Source organism: Lathyrus oleraceus, chromosome 2 (genome assembly GCF_024323335.1).
Source record: "Lathyrus oleraceus cultivar Zhongwan6 chromosome 2, CAAS_Psat_ZW6_1.0, whole genome shotgun sequence".
NCBI lineage: Eukaryota > Viridiplantae > Streptophyta > Magnoliopsida > Fabales > Fabaceae > Lathyrus > Lathyrus oleraceus.
The window spans coordinates 327142274-327158259 of record NC_066580.1 but is presented as its reverse complement, the minus strand read 5'-3'; positions in this window follow the sequence as shown (position 1 = coordinate 327158259).

Sequence of the window (15986 nt, the reverse complement as noted above, 5' to 3'; positions counted from 1 at the left end):
GAACAATTTTAATTGCAATTCAGTACTTGACATCAAGGAAATTTCAACAAAGAGCAACCAGTGGAACTTGACCCTTCACCAGAAACAAGACTACCTCATAACTCACGAATCAGGTGCATGCCACCCAAAACATCAAGTTGATCATAGGAAAATTGCTCCAAGAATTGGTCAGTCTTAAACAGTCTCCAACATCTGTTAATAAATGTGCAAATCATTTCAAGAATAAGTTGATCCATAGCAAATCATCTCAGGACTCTATTAACTAGGGGAAGATCACCTAGAGGTTCTGTTGGCCAGGGCAGACCCCTTCAATGTTCAGTTAGGGTGAGTTAAGTCGCTTCAACGCTCATACTGGGGCAAGCTACCTCAAGAGCACAGAAAAGTCAACCACTCCAAGAGTCGGTTAACCAAGGATAAATCCTTTCATGGATCAAAATTCTGGGGCAATCCATCTCCAAATTATGGTACAATTGCTTTCAAAATCCTTTCGAGGTAAACATTTTGCATAGACCCATCATATTGGGGCAAGATGAGCTATACAGGAGCAAGTCATCTCCCTGACTTCAAGTTGTTCAAGCGAAAGCTTTTTCAAATGTCATCAACTGCAGAGTTCAAGATGAGTGTTGGGGAATCATGCTATCACCCCATAAAATAACCTTTTGACAGACAAAAGCCTTTCTGCAAAAAACTTCTCTACCAATACCCGTGCAGGGGCATTTTGGAAACCTTCCAATCATTATATAAATCATCATCATGCATTAGTCATGTCGCTTTGCTCTAGCATAAAGCCATGCATATCATATCATTTATCCGGCATAACCCCCCACAACATGAACCTGACATCAAAAAGCCTTGAAACACAAAATCTGACACCAAAGCCCAACATCGCTTGGCCATTTCAAAGTCCAGTTCCCGTCTGGAAATTTATTTCAAAGCCCAGTTCTCGTCTGGCAAACCTTTTTCAAAAGTCCAGTTCTCGTCTGGCAATTTATTTCAAAGTCCAGTTCCCGTCTGGCAATTTATTTCAAAGCCCAGTTCCCGTCTGGCAATTTATTTCAAAACCCAGTTCCCGTCTGGCAATTCATTTCAAAGCCCAGTTCCCGTCTGGAAATTTATTTCAAAGTTCAGTTCTTGTCTGACAATTTATTTCCAAAGTCCAGTTCTCGTCTGGCGAACTATATCAAAAATCAGTTCTTGCATGATAAATCATTTGCCAAATACCCGTTCTCGTCTGGTAAATTATCTCTTAATACCAGTTCTCGTCTGGTAGGTCACCTATTTCGATACCAATTCTCATCTAGTAGTCAATTATTTTCACCAGTTCTCGTCTGGTAGCCTACTTTAAAATTCAGTCCCGTCTGACATTTCAATTATTTTCACCAGTTCGCGTCTGGTAACATATCCTTCAAGTTCTGTCCTCATCTGGCAGTTCAATCTCCTTCACCAGTTCTCATCTGGCAGTTCCCATTTAAAGTCCAACCGCATTCGCGATCAAAAATAAAACCCTACAAAAGCACAATTACCCGTTTGCATTCCCACATGCATCACATGAATCATTCATAAATGGTTTTCCTACCAAACATAAAGTTTAAAAAAACACAGTCATATCATCATCAGCATACTCATGCATAACACTCCCACAAAATGGGAATTTCAACAAAACAAAAATCATTCGCATTCCTACATGCACAGCCAAATATCCCCTAGCAAATTGCATACTTGCATACATCCCATGCACCATCCCATGCATGGAATTCCCACCTAAAGAGGAACATCATACAAAAATCAAATATAAAATATCAGGATTCAAGGTCATTCATGTATATCTTGGGCATTCCTCATTTCCAAATGAAGTTATGCTCGTGGGATTATTTCTCAGCAAATCATTTTTCAAAATTTACGATTAATAATGATATTCCCAACATTTTTCTTTACAATCATTGCTCCCCAAGCAGAGGTTACCCTAAAAAGTCTCTTATGAGCTTTTCCCCCTGCAGAGCATTTCTAGTAAATCTCCCTCAAAAGGAGTCCTTTCTTAAAAATTCCCCCAACAGAGGAACAGTCGAGATACTGCTTCATTTATCTGAAGAATCATTTATTTGTTTGAGATACTGCTTCATTTATCTGAAGAATCTCATTTATATGTTTGAGATACTGCTCTAAGTATCCTTAAAGAGTCTTAGATTCAATTAAGGTATTTTTCCCTTGCTGGAATATCTTAATTCTATCATATAAGATGCTGTTTCGACCCGATATAGACAATCTCATTTTTACTGTTTGAGATGCTACTTCATCAATATGAAGAGTCTCATTTCAGATTTTTTTAGAGATACTGCTCTAAGTATCCTCAAAGAGTCTTAGATTCAATTAAGGTATTTTTCCCTTGCTGAAATATCTTAATTCTATCATATAAGATGTTGTTTCGACCCGATACAGAGAATCTCATTTTCACTGTTTGAGATGTTGCTTCATCAATATGAAGAGTCTCATTTCAGATTTTTTTTTGAGATACTGCTCTAATATCCTCGGGGAGTCTTAGATTCAATTAAGGTATTTTTCCCTTGCTGGAATATCTTAATTCTATCATATAAGATGTTGTTTCGACCCGATACATAGAATCTCACTTTTACTGTTTGAGATGCTGCTTCATCAATATGAAGAGTCTCATTTCAGATTTTTTTAGAGATACTGCTCTAATATCCTTGGAGAGTCTTAGATTCAATTAAGGTATTTTTCCCTTGCTGGAACATCTTAATTCTATCATATAAGATGTTGCTTCGACCCGATACAGAGAATCTCACTTTTACTGTTTGAGATGCTGCTTCATCAATATGAAGAGTCTCATTTCAGATTTTTTTAGAGATACTGCTCTAATATCCTCGGAGAGCCCTAGATTCAATTAAGTTATTTTTCCCTTGCTGGAATATCTTGATTTTATCATATAAGATGTTGTTTCGACTCGATACAAAGAATCTCACTTTTGCTGTTTGAGATGCTGCTTCATCAAAATGAAGATTCTCATGCCAGATTTTCTTTATACTATGCTAGCATCCTGGAAAAGTCTTAAGGTTTAGCTAGGTATGTCATTCCGTTACTAACATATCTCGACTGAGATGTCCAAGATATTGTTCTGACGACTCCCAGAAAGTCTTGATTGTTCCATTTTACTGTAGGATAATGTCTTTCACCATTTCTCACTGCGTTTTCTTCCTGTATTTTCTCCCTTGCATTTCCTAGGACAAAATTTGGGTCTTTTTGTATTTAATTATCTCCCACCGTGAATGCACGAAGACTGCTGTCATTCTTACTTTTCGGTTCGAGGTAATTAAATAGGGGTAGCTGTCATACCCCAATTTTGTCCGGCCATATTTAAATTTTCATAAATCTGATTTCATTTTTAATTTGCATCATACGTACAGCATAACATGCATTTCATCATAAATAAAACCTAAAATATCAGTCAAAATAAACTTATTGAAAACACAGACAAACCGGTTGATTCGTTTCTCAAGAACATGTAAAATCAGCGGGTAAAAAGTTTCAAAATTAAAATTGCGGACACCAGTATTATTAATCTACGGTTCACTTAGTTTAACCTGGTGTGCTCGTTGTATTTTTCAGCGGCTGTTTCGGTTGCATTTTGACCCGCCGGAGCCTTTTAACCGGTGCAAATTTATTTCAGAATTTAAAGAAACGCTGTATTTTTTTTATAAGTATATTTTGTGCCGATCATTTTTGCACATCCGATTTAATTTTTCGAGCAAATTTTTGCCCGACTTTTGTTCATTGTTAGTCATTTTAATTTTATTCTTTCGCCAAGATATTCGATTTGAATAAATAGGAATTTTCACATTTTCATTTCACTTTTATCATATTTGTTTAGGAAGTCGTGAATTTTTATTTGAATTGATTGATTTAATCCCCTTTAAACCAATTAAATCATTTAAAGAAGATAACATTGCAATTTTGACTGGTTTTGTTTTACTCTGAATGGATGATTCTAATTAATCCGTTGTCAATATTGGCCCACCATGTGCGTTGCTATTCATCTATAAAAAATCGAATTAATTAATAATAAAATGAAATGAAGAAATAATAGAGAAAATCTTGAGGCTCTCTCTCCAATCCACAAAAATCCTCTCACACAGATTTTCATCACTCTCTCACGTTTCCCTCACGTCTCTCTCATCACTCTCCACCACACTCCCGTTTCCTCTCACACTCAATCAAATGACGTCCATCTCCCTCACTCTCTCTCAACTCTCACCTGACATATAACAAAAATATAATAAAAGGATTCAGCTACCTACCACTATGAATAAAGAGAAAAAAAGAGAAGAAAACCAACCAATACTCTCATCAATGACTCTATCTCTGTACATTAAAAAGAAACGAAAAAGAAAACAAAAGCAAGGCACGGACACGTGACCTCTCTCCTAAAACACCCTCTCTAAAAAACGAAAAAGAAAATTCTCTCACTGTTCATCTCTCCTTCACCCTTCGTTGAATTGCCGAAAACCGAGCCTCCGTCGGCAATCACACAAGCACCGCGCCTCCCTTCACCATCCATATCCCTCCACAACAACCGCGAGATCTTGATCCACATTGCCGACGAACTCCTTCCGCTACCATTGTTTTTCCGACGAGCTCCCTCCATCTTCCTCTTTAAATCCAACTGAAAACCATTATTCCCATCCGCCGTGGAATACCACCTCAACACCGCAAAATCACGCACTCCTCCTTGCTCTTCTTCTTTCCGACAACCCCACAAACCAAAGCCTAACATCCGCACCACCACTCATAACCTAACAACTTCAACAACCACCTAATCTGTCTCCTCACCCCTAATCGCCGTCCACACCGTCGAACAACAACATCACTGTAGCGGGGTATTCATTACCATTAGAGATATTGACTAAATCCAAGGTAAATCATACAAGTCGAGTCTCCACCGCACTTCTATTTATCCAAAGGAATGGTTAGAAAGCGAACAAAAACCTAAAAGTTTTATCAAAAACTAGTAAAAAAAAGTCAGAGATCTGGGTAAGGGGGTTGGTTATGCAATGGGAAGGTGTTAGGCACCCAAAACATCCTAGGTACTCCTAGGGAGCCCTGTTCACATTGGTTGTAAGATTGGTATATTGTGAAAATTTGTTTGTGCAAACATGATTGAAGAGATGAGAAGATAATGTACAAGTTATTTACATTTCTGTGTTTGGATAGATAAACCCATTGCCTACGTACCATCTTAAAAAAGATTAGGATCAAAACCTCGTAGTTCGGGGTAAAAATCTCAAAAGTGAGTTGGTGAATTGATTGGTCCAAAAGCCTTAAGGTCTTTTGTTATCCAAGGGAGAAAACTCAACCTAAAACCACAAATCCACCATGTGAGGATAGCTTCAACATGCTAGTGAGGGGTTAACCCTATAATAAGCATGGAAGACTCATTGTCCATCACTAAGGATGTAAGTGAGTATTACATCTACCTCAAGGATAACGCAAACCTAATAGCTAAAGGTTATGAAATTTTTTGATTAAGAGAGTGGCCATTGAAACCACAAAAAGGACATTTGAATGGGTTATATTTACCAATGAAAAGTATTTACAAAATATGGTCAAAGTTGATTTAAAGGTTCAATTCAAGATAAGTGTTATGAAAGGAAAGTTTGAAAATCAAAAGCATAAGGCTTAAGTTTCTAATGTTTGAAAAGAAGTGTTAAATGTTTGCACAAAAGTTTTGGCTTGGGTTAGAGTGGAGAGAAGAAGAAGAAAGGCTAAAGTCCTAAGCATACAAGAGGTGAGGGATAAAGAAGCAAAACCACAAATGGAGTTCCTTTCTTGAGATCATATTGATGATCCAAGTAGCTCCCATCCTTTGGAATAAGCAATCACATAAGCATAAACTCAAGCAATCAACAATCAAATGAACTCTTGGAAAGCTCCTCAATGTATCTTGGATCTCTCTCTCTTGGAAGCTCATGGTAATGGTTCCTCAATTTGGCTCAATGTTGGAATCCCTAGCACAAAAACACACACATCAAATGATTCTAGCAGAACAAACAAGGAATGGACAAGAAGAGTTTAGAAGTTGGTCCTTTCAAGGTCATCTTTCAACATTAAGCATTCTAAAGGCCCAATGCCTAGTTGCTCTTTGACTTTTATAGCACTCTAAACGCCCAATGCCTAGTTGCTCTTTGACTCTAAATTTGCATAGGGAAAGTCCTAAAGTCTAAGTCCATTTGTCCAATTCTTTGCATTTGGTCCACAACAATCAAAACAAAACACAAGCACAAAAGTATGTACACAAATATGTGCTCAAATGAGCAAAAGGCAAATTGCATTAACATAAACATGTGCTCAAATAAGCAAAGGAAAGAAAGCAAATGAATAATATGTACAAGAATAGTAAATTGCATAAATGTAAAGTGCAAAAAGTAATTGTTAATGGTTAATGGTTAGTGTTAGTAGTTAGTGTGCCATAAGGCAAATTTAGCGCTATGTTAAGCAATCGTAATTGGACTTATGTAGAAGTCACAACTATCTGAGGTCGGTCAATAATAATGTAGGCAACAACACAAGTTAGAAGTCTTGATTAGTGAACCAAGTTACAACAACTTGCCATGCCAAAAGAAAAAAAGATAATTGATCTTGTATTGGTTTAAGTCCTTTGCATGGTTTAGGAAACAACCTATCCTTAATGCAAAGCCATTCACTTGATCAATTGATCAAGATGAATTAGGTTTGAATCAAGGAAGATTAAGTCTCCCCAATCAATGCTAACTTATCAACCTTCAACTCATTGATCAAAAAGAAGAAAGAAGAAGAAGAAGGAGATGAATAATGGATAATGGAAAGTAAAGAACAAAGTGCATTAAATGAAATAGAATGTACCAATCAACAAGTGTTGACCAATGGCATTGAGGATCATGGTCAAACAATCAAAAACAGAAGTGAGATGAAGATTGGAAGTCAAGAAATGAACAAAATATTTTTTGGCATTTTTAATATTCAAAATAAATCTGAATTAAAATATTAAAGAAAGGTCAAACTTCAAAATCACTTCAAATCAACTTTAGAGAGGACTTCAGACCACACAATAGCCAGGCAAATAGATCAAAGATTAAGGAGTTTCGAAGAAAAAACCAGTTGATGAAAACCTTTGAACTGTGGAGCTTTGAGTCACTTTCCTTGCTTCTTCTTGCTAAATAGAACTTCTATGGACTGGATGATGAAGGTTTAGGAACTTAAGATCTGAAGATTCAACCAAATTTAGTTGAATTTCAGATCTGAAATTTTGAAGAAATGTGAGCTAGTTCCTTTAGGTATGGCTAGGGATTCAATTGTGCAGCATATCAGGCGCCTTCAGGTTTAGATTTGATGGAGGTATGCACCTCTATTTATAGCTGGAATTGGCTGAGCAAGTGAGTTTCCTCGTGTGCATGGCAAGTGGATTTTCCTTGCATGGGCTTGCATGATCATGTAGAAGGCCCAAACTCAATTTCATTTGCATGTTGATGACCAAACAACTTGAAATGGACGTGTAAATGGCAATGCATAAGCTTGTGCATGGAATTCTAACATGTTATGCATAATTGAGCTTAAAACTTTACCTCTTCGAAAATGCCACTTGAAAAATTGAGACATAGGCATGTGGGTAATGGTTGGAAAGGTCTTGACATAAGGAACAAATGTTATGTTGAGAAAAAACTCATTTGAAATGTGGAAATTTATGAAAACAGGCCATGAAGTTTATAGTGCAAAGCATGCCTTTGAGAATTTTGCCAAATTGGTCCAACTTCAAGCCCTTATGTTTTGATGATACAAGCCTCAAATGGAAAACCTTCCAACACCAAAGTTGTAGGTCTTTTCCAGACAATCAAAATGGACTTAAATTTTGCATCATTTGGATTTTTGATGAAGGAGCTATGGGCACTTGAAGTTGGACTTTTTTGCCTTTCAATGCATTTGGTCCAAAGTGACCTATAATATTTTGCATTATCACATGTATTTCTTTTGAGATTTTGAATATTTTTTCAACATAACATTTGAATTATACATAGTAAGCTTTCCAATTCATTTGATCCCACCTCAAAATAATAAAAAATGAATGAGTTATGTTCTTGGGAAGTTGACCCAAAATTAGGGTTTCAGTCAAAATGACCTATAATGTCTTGGAATGGGAGATGACCTTCCAAGCTTCAAATCAATTTTTGCTGAACATGACAGTTGTTCATATTGTCCTTAATAAAAAAAAATTATTTTGGGATCATCTCCATTTGACCAACCCATAAAAAGTTAGGTCTCAGTGTAGTTCAAAATAGTCAGATGGATTGACTGATCAACTTCTCAAGTCCATAACTCATATCTTGATGAATTGATGATTGAGGTTATTCAAATAAGTTCAAATATGCATGAAATGATGAATTAGAGAACTTTCCTTGATTTTATTTGGCCATGGGCTGAGGTTGCTTCATGGGCAAGGCACACTTGGCACACAAATGAATTAGGGCTCTTTGGGACACAAACTTCAAACCCTTTGATTTGCTTTGATAAAAAATGATGAATTGAGATACTAGGGAGACATATTTGATGGATGATAGCTTTGGGAACCATCGCCATGCTTGCCTTCATCTTCTCTTGGCCATATCTTTGCACTAGTGATCTCCTAGGAGCTTTTAGACCTTGTGATTGCTCAAGCTACAAACAAAAGATGTTAGTGACATATTTTTGTGCTTTTGGTTAGTGAATAAAATGAGAAAAGCAATGATATACAATTCAATCACACTTGGTGATCTCAAACCACTCACAAGAGGTCCCACCCAAGGGCAAGGGAAACCAAGATGCTTATGATCCTTGAGGCTTTGCAAATGCAATGTTATGATGGCATGAGGGATCTTAGGATCAAAATTGGGGTCTTACAATCACTACCGACGAGCTCCCTCCACGAAACCTCATCCGCCGGAAACCCCCTTCCTTCGCCTCACAATAAACCATTGGCTATCCGACGAAACACACAACCAAACAACAAGGAACCTTATCCACAGCCACAACGGAATCGCCGAGACCGTTGCGTCTTACCGGAATGGAACTCCGACGCGATGACAATCGGCGACAGTAGAACCGCTTTTGTTTTGAGGTTGTGGATCGATGTACGGTGTGAGCTTGGCGGTGTGAGGATCTGAAATGGAAATGCATGATGAATCGATTGCGAGAAGGTGAAGAAAACGAGACTGAAAGAGGGAAGGATTGAAGATTTTGAAGTTTTTTGAAGAAACTGCAGAATCTCAGTACGGTAAATTTTCATAGCATTCTGAGTTGGTTAGAAGTTAGGTTGAAATTCACAATGAAATTCCTCTCAAATTTGATAGTTAGTTAGGATTTATCATCCAAATGAAATTGGAACTCATATCAAATATCTGAAATTCACTATGAATCATTAAGTTGCATTTAGTTGGTTCTGTTTGTATGTGTTAGTAATTCTGTTAGACCTTTTTTTTAAATTGATGTTGATTCTGTTAACTTCTTTCTAATTCAAAACGAATTATCTATTTGGCAATAATCTTAATTAGATGTTAGAGTTGTTAGTTGCGTATGATCCCATCGAAATATGCTTGAAGTTTTTCTTCCAATTTTGTTGAAGCTAGTTAATATTAGTTAAATGTTATGCTCATAGGTTCTAAAGTTGGATAAACGTTAGATGTAATTTTGAAAAATTGCTATTTGACCTTGTAATGACAATAGACCATTCATTTGGTCTTGAAATGACATGATTTGCAAGGTTCCGTTAATTATCATTTACTAGTTTCTACTTATTTTGAGTTCACTTGCTGCTACTTCTGTTATAGACTTATGCTGCAAATATTGCCTCTATTAATGACTACACATTATGCTTCTAATATTAGCAACTATTGACAATCAATTATATTATATTCTTTTTTAAATCAAATTCTTTTTATTTATGGATTCGGCAATATCATGTCGGTATACCACCAAAATTGTAATACATCAATTGTATACTTTCGCCGCGTTTGGATTTTGCAAATAACATTAATCGTTGTTATCTCGCACAAACCGGTTTGAGCACATATTCCATTAAAAATTTGACAATCGTCACTTATACTCTTTAATTATAATTGAAATTAATTATTAAACTTTGACTAGTTAAGTTGTTTTGGATTAATTAATTTTAATTAACTTAGTTATTTGATTTAATTCAATAATTTTGATAATTAATTTTAATTAGTTTAATTAATCAATTTAACCAAATTTTAATCGATTAATTTCGTCAATTATGCATTGATCGATTTCTTCCACTAGTACTTCACATCATTTCAAAACCATTTCACCATTGAGTTAAAACTATTTTAAAACCACTAAAATTACACAATTCTTGATTTAATATCGAGTCCATTTTCAAACATCCTTGTAAGTCGATCACTTTTAAAGCATCACCATCAACCTCACATAGCTTACTCTTGGGCTTTCTTACAATGAGACCTATTCGATTTTTATCGAGTAGAAGAATAATACACTAAAATAAAATTCGCTTCATTCAAAACACAAATTTAAAACCTCGATCCAATGTCGAGTATTTCTATCCAAATCAAATTAAAATACCCAATCACAATCAAACACCATTTCATTTGGAAATGAAATGGGGATGGCTTTGAGTCTTCAATTCCTCTCCTCGATTATTTGAATACGAGTTCTCTTACTCGATTAGTCAAATAGTTGTCATTTCTATCCACCTAAGCACAATCAAATCGAATTCATACTCATATTAATGAAACGAAAAGGGAGATGACTTTGAGTTTTTAATTTTTCTCCTCGATTATTTGAATACAAGTTCTCTTACTTGGTTAGTCAAATAATTGTCGTTCCTCTACAAACTTCCAAATCCCGATTAAATCAAAACACTTTCATAACAATGAAATGAAAAAGGAGATGACTTTGAGTCTTCAACTTCTCTCCTCAATTGTTTGAATACGAGCTCTCTTACTCGGTCAGTCGAACAATTGTAATTTTTCCACCAACTTATACCATAAATCAAATCATTCTCAATCAAAACTATACGAAAAGGGAGATGGTCTTGAGTTTTCAATTCCTCTTCTCAAATTCTTGGATATGAGTAGTCTTACTCAGCCATTCAAGTACTTGTCGTTTATTCTAAAATACATCAACCATACACAAACCAATTTTCATAATCACTCAGATGAAACAAGAAAGCGGTCTAGAGTCTTCTACTCCCTTTCCCAATTATTAGGATACGAGTTGTCTTACTCGACTATCCGAGTATTCGTCATCCATTCAAAAACACCTTAATCATCATTAAAATTCTTTTACAATTAAGGATGAAAAAGAAAACGGTTTAGAGTCTTCTATTCCCTTTCTCGATTATTAAGATACGAGTTGTCTTACTCGGCCATCCGAGTAATCGTCATCCAATAAAATATCTTAAACACATTAAATCTATCTCTCCTTGCCCCCGTGCAACCGAAACCAATCCAACAAAACATCAAACATATTAAACCAACTTGTCACCCCCGTGTGACCAAAACTCTTTTCAGAAAGAACATTGTTTAATCCTTTCTAATGCGCACAACAAACTAGTGCTTAAGCCTCCGCCGAGAGTAGACAAGCCAGCGTTTAGCCTTTAGAACGTGACCTAAACAGCTGTTCGGTAAAAGACACCAACCAACCGTAGTTCCCTGAACTACGAATGCTCTGATTTCCTTATTGCACCATAAGGATACGTAGGCAGGAGATTGTTGTATCTTCGCGAGCACACTAATAAAAAACCTCCCTTTCTCCCCTTATGAGGTTTCCTTCCATTTCTATTTTCAATATATTTATAACCCGAAGATAACAAACAAACATAAATTAACACTCGAAACGCACATTAGAACTAAAAGGTTCCCGTTGAGTACAACGGACGTGAGGGGTGCTAATACCTTCCTCTTGCGTAATCCACTCCCGAACCCGAATATGGTTGCGACGACCATTATTCCACTTCCTAAAGGTTTTATCGATATTTTCCAATTCCTTCATTGGGATAAATAAAGTTTGGTGGCGACTTTGTTCGAATTTAATTTTTCCGCGACCATCGTGAGGAATCGTATTTTTCGAGATGCGACACCTATATTTAAAACCATTAGATGTTAAACAATAAATTTACACAGAGCAGTGTAATTTATGGTTAGTGATCATTTACACCTTCGAATCCATTCAAAAATTATTAATATATAAAAATCTTAAGAATAAACTTTGTGGAATAATATTTAATAGCAAATTCAAGAATCAATACATATCAAATTATATGACTCATGCAATTTAAGATAAATTAATCTAAAATGTCTAATTAAACAATTTTTTTTATAATATTATTAATTGTTGAATTATAATTTTTTGTGTCAAAGTAGTATTTTCGACAGAGTTTGTTGTCGTTGAAATATTGTGTGTCGAAATTGTCTGAGTGTCGAAGTGTCCAGGAGTTAACCTCGACATGGATTTGGTTTTAAACCTAATTTTGTAGTGTTGGCAGAATTATGTATTTTGGACTTTTGTTTTTAGACTTTTCTTAAAGAGCAAGCAAGCAAAATCTATAAATAAGGAGTAACCCATATTATTGTAAACACTTGAGTTTTAAAGTTGCAAAAGAATAAAAGAATAAGTTTGTGGGCAGATAGGAATTCTGCAGAAAATTCATCTTCTTCCTTCTCTTGATAAACCCTAACTCTTTTCTTCTCAATTCAATCTTCTTTTCTTGTTTTTCATCACTATTGTGCAGTGATACAATCTTGCAACCAATGTTGGTTGATTCACTCGAGTGAAGTGTGAAGAACAAGAGGAAATTCTATCGGTGCGATTGAATCCTGTTCATCAAGATTGATTCAGAATTGCTCAAAGTCTTGGGTTTAATTTCAACATTTGGTATCTAGAGCACTGGCTGAGGGATTCTTGAAAGCATAACATGATGAATCACCCAAACGGGCATATTCCGGCGAGTCTCCCAATTTTGAAGAATCAGAATTACGAGAATTGGTGCAAGCAGATAAAGATTGTTTTTTTCTATCAAGATTTTTAGGATCTTATGAAGGAGGGAGTGAAATCGCTTGCAACAAACGCGAAGGATGAAGAAAAAATTTCATACAAAGATTTGAAGAAAAAAGATTATAAAGCTCTCTTTATAATCCACCAATGTGTTTATTTTTATAATTTTTAAAATGTTAGTGATGTTGAGTCCACAAAAGAAGTATGGGAAATTCTTGAAAAATCGTTTGGAGGCGGAGAGAAGGTGAGAGAGGTAAGTTTACAAACTCATAAAAGAATGTATGAATTGCTTTAGATGGAAGACAATGAAAGCCTATCTGATTTTTTCATAAGGGTTACAAAACTGGTGAATCAAATCAAGGTATGTGGAGAAGTGTTAACACCAAGATCAGTTGTTTCAAATTTCTTGAGGTCATTGGCTCCAAAGATCGACCACGTGGTAGTAGCCATAGAAGAATCGAAAGACTTGCCAACATTGACAAAGGAAGAGCTTCAAGGGACGCTGGAATCTCATGAATAAATAATGGCTGAAAGAATTGTAGGCAATTCGAAGAGTGATGTGGATTTGTAGGTGCAATAATCGAGAGAAAAGAAAGGCAAAGGGAAGTGCGTCAACAACAAAGGTAAATGAGGCTACAACAATTCGACTGGTTGAAATCGGCAAGAAGGATGTTGGTCAAACCAGAGAAGAGCCTCATACCAAAGTATCCAAAGAGACGGTGTTGTAGGTAGAGGAAGAGGTGGTGGTCAAAAACTTGACAAAAGTCACATTCAGTATTTCAATTGTCAGAAGTATGGTCACTACTCTAGTGATTGTCCTGAAAAACAAAAGAACCGAGAAAATGATGCAAAGTTTATAAAGCATGAAGAAGAAGACATGTTGGATATGGTCGCAACAAAAGATGAAGAAAGATTTCAGGACCAATGGTACTTGGACTTAGGATAATCATCACACATGACTGGTATGAAGGATACGTTTATCAACATAAAACCCTCAATGAAGAATAATGGTGAAATTTACAAATGTCAATACTCTAGCAGCTGAAGGTATTGGTGATGTTCTGCTTATAAGAAAAGATGGCAAAAGGTCAGAAATCTACAATGTATTGTACATACCAGGTATGAAAAGTAATTTGTTCAACATAGGGAAGTTGGTCGAAAAGAACTACAAAGTGTCAATCAAAGACAAGATGATAAGAGTTCTTGACTCGGGTGGAAGGTTCATCTTAAAGGCACATATGTCTCAGAATAGAACCTTCAGGATTGAACTTAATGTGATGGAGCACAAGTGCCTTGCAACTGTAGCCAACAGGGATGAATGAATATGGAACTATATACTTGGCCATCTCAATTTCAAAGATATCATAGATCTAAAAAGAGGAAATATGGTTTCAGGGTTACTAGATATCGACATTCCAAATGAAGTGTGTGAAGAATGTGTGCAGGCTAAGTAGCACAAGAACAACTTCAGCAAGGATGGGGGAATCAAGTTGAAGGAAATTCTTAAAGCCATATTCTCTGATGTGTGTGGTCTTATCCAGGTGGATTTTATTGGAGGTAACAAATACTTTGTCACATTTATAGATAATTTCCGTAGAAAACTGTGGACTTACCTGATCAAGAAGAAAAGTGAATTGATCGAGGTATTTGCGAAGTTTAAATCTATGGTCGAAAGACAAAGTGGTCGAAAGCTCATGATTCTGAGGACTTATGGTGGTTGAGAGTATGTGTCAAAAGACTTAGACAAGTATTGTGAGAAAGAAATGATTGTGCATGAGGTGGTGCCACCCTACATTCCACAACAGAATGGAATGACAGAAAGAAAGAATAGAACCATCATAAACATGGTGAGAAGTATGTTCAAAGGTAATCATTTACCCAAAAAATTATAGGGAGAAATAGTGTTGACATCTACGTATATTTTGAATAGATGTTTGATGAAGAAGCTAAAAGGAATTACGTCAGAAGAATGTCGGTCTGGTGCCAAGACTAGCTTGAGTCATCTGAAAGTATTTTGATCTATAGAATATATACATGTGTCATATCAGTTAAGAGGAAAACTTGATGACAAGTTGAGTCAGATGATCCTAATAGGGTATCATTCGAATGTAGGTTACAAGTTGTTCGACCCAGTTGTAGCACCTCAAATTTCCCCCCCTCATTCATGCATTCATTTTTAGGTCGTTTCACATTTCATATTGCATTTCATCATGTAAATCAGAATTAGATTCAAGAAGCTTGAATATCATCCAAGACACTTTGTGGGTTCTATCTGGGTGATCAGTCAACACAAGGGAATGACTTGAGTTACTTCCAACATGTTCAAATGGGGTCTATTCATCATTCAAAACGCTAATCTTGAAGGAGCAAAAGTCTGTTCCTGAACTGTCATGCTCGTTAGGCGAGCAAATTCCTCGCTAGGCGAAGCGCACGCGTTTTAAAAAATAAAAATATATAACATAAAATCTTGGACTTGGACCTCTCTCATTTTGAGCCAACCAAGCCACAAAAATCAGGTTATAAATTCTAAAAATTCAGTGAAACAAAACCCTAGAGAGAGAAGAGCTAACAGAATTCAGAGCAGACTCCAGAGACTGAAGGGAACTCATCTGCAAAGAACCAATTCCCTCTCATATAAACCCTAAGATTGTTTTGCAAACCCAACGGTGCAATTCAATTTCATTCGATCTCTCCAGTCAGGTTTGCCTTATTCCCATTATTTTACGCTTTTAATTTGAAATTCCTAAAGCATGAGGTATTATGGTTGAACCCGGGAGAGTGGGTATAGTTAGGTTTTGCCTGTGGGTTTAGATATGCATGAATGTGTAGAACAATGCCTTGAATGTTTGATCACTTAATTTCTGAAATGGGTACCATGGGGTTTGGGGTTACTGAAATCGGACTGTTATCGAGGAAGAACCCAGAATCCGCAGGCA